The sequence below is a fragment of the Trematomus bernacchii genome, unplaced genomic scaffold (assembly GCF_902827165.1).
Source record: "Trematomus bernacchii unplaced genomic scaffold, fTreBer1.1, whole genome shotgun sequence".
Taxonomy (NCBI): Eukaryota; Metazoa; Chordata; class Actinopteri; order Perciformes; family Nototheniidae; genus Trematomus; species Trematomus bernacchii.
The window spans coordinates 218,108-222,960 of record NW_022987761.1 but is presented as its reverse complement, the minus strand read 5'-3'; positions in this window follow the sequence as shown (position 1 = coordinate 222,960).

Below are 4,853 nucleotides of genomic sequence, written 5' to 3'. Positions count from 1 at the left end.
TTTTATATTTTCCATTTATTTGAATAAATGAATGAATGAAAGCACACTGTTTGATTATGTATTTGTTTTTATCTTCTGTCAGAACAAGTATTGCTGTTGTTTTACATAGTATATCCCTTAACAGCCAGAATTATTTCTAGAAAATGGTGAAGGTTTGTTTAAGAGAAGGCTGTTCCTGTAATGAGTTCACATTTATGCTACATTGAAGGGTGGACTACACATCTTCAGAAACATCATTTGTTTCAGATATAACTCATAGCAATATTGTAACCATTAAGAAAAGCCAACTGCATTAAAAACCCAGTTAACAAACACTAGGTCAAGTATTTTCCTTCAGTAATGAAGATGTAATTCCAATGTAGACACACCTGGGGTCGCTGTTCTGTCTGTTACGCTGAGCCATGCATTGTCTGGAACGTAAAAGGGACGAAGAAGACGAAGTCAAGTGACGTACTTCCGCGGTTCCACGTGAACACATTCCCAGTTAAACATGCTACATGCTATAAACAAATCGCTAACTAAAAAGATAAAACACTGGCATGTAATTTACGTTAGAATAAATAGAATGGTTTGAATAACCCACAGTGCCTTCATGTACCAGCGAAAGAGGCTTTTTGGATGATAACAATTTAAAAGTGTGTAGTTAAGACATGAAACGACTACAAACAATATTGTGATTATCAACCATTAACCAGCATAATAACGGATTTGGTAAACTGAACAGTGAGCCGCCAGCCAGCGCGAAAATAAGTTTGCTCTAAAATGATATTAATAAATTACTATTATCATTATTATAAGCTAGAAAAGAAATGGCAAAGATAGGTAGAAAGCAAACGTATTTGAGATACGTTCATAACAAACGTAACGTGGGAGAAAATACGTTTTTTGCGAAACGTATTTGAGAATGCAGTTTAGTTTTGTGGGAACGTAATTTCTAGGAGACAGGGTTGATCAGTATGTAGTGTCTCTACTTTAAAGAGTCCTCTCCTGCTGATGTTCAGGTGTATATCAGTGTGTAGTGTCTCTACTTTAAAGAGTCCTCTCCTGCTGATGTTCATGTGTTATACAGTATTAGTGGGTCGTCCTAGCTTTAAAGAGTCCTTCTCCTAGCATGACATGTTCAGGTGTATATCAGTATGTAGTGTCTCTAGCCGGTAAAGAGTCGCCTCTGCCTGCGGATGTTCGAGGTGTATAATCAGCTATGTAGTGTCTCTATCTTAAAGAGTCCCTCGTCCTGCTGGATGTTCATCCAGGTGTATATCAGTTATGTAGTGTCTCTAGCGTGTAAAGAGTCCCTCTCCTGCTGAGGTTCAGGTGTATATCAGTAGTGTAGTGGTCCCTCTACTTTAAAGAGTCGCTCTCGCTGCGTGATGTTCAGAGGTGGTATATCAGTATGTAATGGGTCGCTAGCTTTAAAGAGTCGCTCTCCTGCTGATGTTCAGGTGTATATCATATGTAGTGTCTCCTACTTTAAAGAGGTCCTCTCCTGCTGATGTTCAGGTGTATATCAGTATGTAGTGTCTCTAGCTTTAAAGAGTCCTGCTCCTGCTGATGTTCAGGTGTATATCAGTAGTAGTGTCTCTTCTACTTAAAGAGTCCTCTCCTGCTGATGTTCAGGTGTATATCAGTATGTATGTCTGTCTTCTGCTTTAGAGAGTCCGCTCTCCTGTCTGATGTTCAGGTTGTATATCAGTATGTAGTGTCTCTGCTTTATAAGAGTTCAAAACCCCCAAAAATGGTCCTCTCTGCCTGATGTTCAGTGTATATCAGTATGTAGTGTCTCTGCTTTAAAGAGTCCTCTCCTGCTGATGTTCAGGTGTAGATCAGTATGTAGTGTCTCTACTTTAAGAGTACTCCTCCCTGCCTGATGTTCAGGGTGTATATCAGTATGGTAAGTGTCTCTACTTTAAAGAGTCCTCTCCTGCTGATGTTCAGGTGCTATTAAAGCAGTATGTAGTTGTCTCTACTTTAAAGAGTCCTCTCCTCCTGATGTTTCAGGTGTATATCAGTATGTAGTGTCTCTACTTTAAAGAGTCCCTCTCCTGCTGATGGTTCAGGGTGTATATCAGTATGTAGTGTCTCTACTTTAAAGAGTCCTCTCCTGCTGATGTTCAGGGTGTATATCAGTATGTAGTGTCTCTACTTTAAAGAGTCCGCTCCTGCTGATGTTGCAGAGTGTATATCAGTATGTAAGTGGTCTCTAACTTTAAATGAGGTCCTCTCCTGCTCGATGTTCAGGTGTAATATCAGTATGTAGTGTCTCTACTTTAAGAAGAGGTCCTCTCCTGCTGATGTTCAGGTGTATATCAGTATGTAGTGTCCTCTACTTTAAAGAGTCCTCTCCTGCTGATAGTTCAGGTGTATATCAGTATGTAGTGTCTCTACTTTAAAGAGTCCTCTCCTGCTGATGTTCAGGTGTATATCAGTATGTAGTGTCTCGTACTTTAAAGAGTCCCTCTCCTGCTGATGTTCAGGTGTGATATCAGTATGTAGTGTCCTCTACGTTAAAGAGTCCTCTCCTGCTGATGTTCAGGTGTATATCAGTATGTAGTGTCTCTACTTTAAAGAGTCCTCTCCTGCTGATGTTCAGGTGTATATCAGTATGTAGTGTCTCTAATTTAAAGAGTCCTCTCCTGCTGATGTTCAGGGTATATCAGTATGTAGTGTCTTCTACTTTAAAGAGTCCTCGCTCCTGCTGATATTCAGGTGTATATCAGTATGTAGTGCTCTCTACTTTAAAGAGTCCTCTCCTGCTGATGTCAGGTGTATATCAGTAAGTAGTGTCTCTACTTTAACGAGTCCTCTCCTGCTGATGTTCCAGGTGTATATCAGTATTGTAGTGTCTCTACTTTAAAGAGTCCTCTCCTGCTGATGTTCAGGTGTATATCATTATGTAGTGTCTCTACTTTAAAGAGTCCTCTCCTGCTGATATTCAGGTGTATATCAGTATGTAGTGTCTCTACTTTAAAGAGTCTCTCCTGCTGATGTTCAGGTGTATATCAGTATGTAGTGTCTTCTACTTTAAAGAGTCCTCTCCTGCTCGATATTCAGGTGTATATCCAGTATGTAGTGTCTCTACTTACACACGAGTCCTCTGCCTCATGCTGATGTTCAGTGGATATATCATGTATGTGAGTGTCCTGCTTTAAAGAGTCCTCTCCTGCTGATGTTCAGGTGTATATCAGTATGTAGTGTCTCTACTTTAAAGAGTCCTCTCCTGCTGATGTCAGGTGTATATCAGTATGTAGTGTCTCTGCTTTAAAGAGTCCCTCTCTGTGATGTTCAGGTGTATATCAGTATGTAGTGTCTCTGCTTTAAAGAGTCCTCTCCTGCTGATGTTCAGGTGTATATCAGTATGTAGTGTCTCTACTTTAAAGAGTCTCCTCCTGATGAGGTTCAGGTGTATATCAGTATTATGTAGTGTCTCTACTTTAAAGAGTCTCCTGCTGATGTTCAGGTGTATATCAGTATGTAGTTGTCTCTACTTTAAAGAGTCCTCTCCTGCTGATGTTCAGGTGTATATCAGTATGTAGTGTCTCTATTTAAAGAGTCCTCTCCTGCTGATGTTCAGGTGTATCAGTATGTAGTGTCTCTACTTTAAAGAGTCCTCTCCTGCTGATGTTCAGGTGTATATCATAGGTAGTGTCTCTACTTTAAAGAGTCCTCTCCTGATGTTCAGGTGTATATCAGTAGTAGTGTCTCTACTTTAAAGAGTCCTCTCCTCTGATGTTCAGGTGTATATCAGTATGTGTCCTCTCCTGCTGATGTCCAGGTGTATATCAGTATGTAGTGTCTCTACTTTAAAGAGTCCTCTCCTGCTGATGTTCAGGTGTATATCAGTATGTAGTGTCTCTACTTTAAAGAGTCCTCTCCTGCTGATGTTCAGGTGTATATCAGTATGTAGTGTCTCTACTTTAAAGAGTCCTCTCCTTCTGATGTGCAGATGTATCAGTATGTAGTGTCTCTACTTTAAAGAGTCCTCCTCCTGCTGATGTGCAGATGTATATCAGTATGTAGTGTCTCTACTTTAAAGAGTCCTCTCCTGCTGATGTTCAGGTGTATATCAGTATGTAGTGTCTCTGCTTTAAAGAGTCCTCTCCTGCTGATGTTCAGGTGTATATCATATGTAGTGTCTCTACTTTAAAGAGTCCTCTCCTGCTGATTTTCAGGTGTATATCATTGTAGTGTCTCTTCTGCTTTAAAGATCCTCTCCTGCTGATGTTCAGGTGTATATCAGTATGTAGTGTCTCTGCTTAAAGAGTCCTCTCCTGCTGATGTTCAGGTGTATATCAGTATGTAGTGTCTCTACTTTAAAGAGTCCTCTCCTGCTGATGTTCAGGGTATATAGTAGTGTCTCTACTTTAAAGAGTCCTCTCCTGCTGATGTTCAGGTGTATATCAGTATGTAGTGTCTCTACTTAAAGAGTCCTCTCCTGCTGATGTTCAGGTGTATATCAGTATGTAGTGTCTCTACTTAAAGAGTCCTCTCCTGCTGATGTTCAGGTGTAATCAGTATGTAGTGTCTCTACTTTAAAGAGTCCTCTCCTGCTGATGTTCAGGTGTATATCAGTATGTAGTGTCTCTGCTTTAAAGAGTCCTCTCCTGCTGATGTTCAGGGTATATCAGTATGTAGTGTCTCTACTTAAGAGTCCTCTCCTGCTGATGTTCAGGTGTATCAAGTATGTAGTGTCTCTGCTTTAAAGAGTCCTCTCCTGCTGATGTTCAGGTTTATCAGTATGTAGTGTCTCTGCTTTAAAGAGTCCTCTCCTGCTGATGTTCAGGTGTATATCAGTATGTAGTCTCTACTTTAAAGAGTCCTCTCCTGCTGATGTTCAGGTGTATATCAGTATGTAG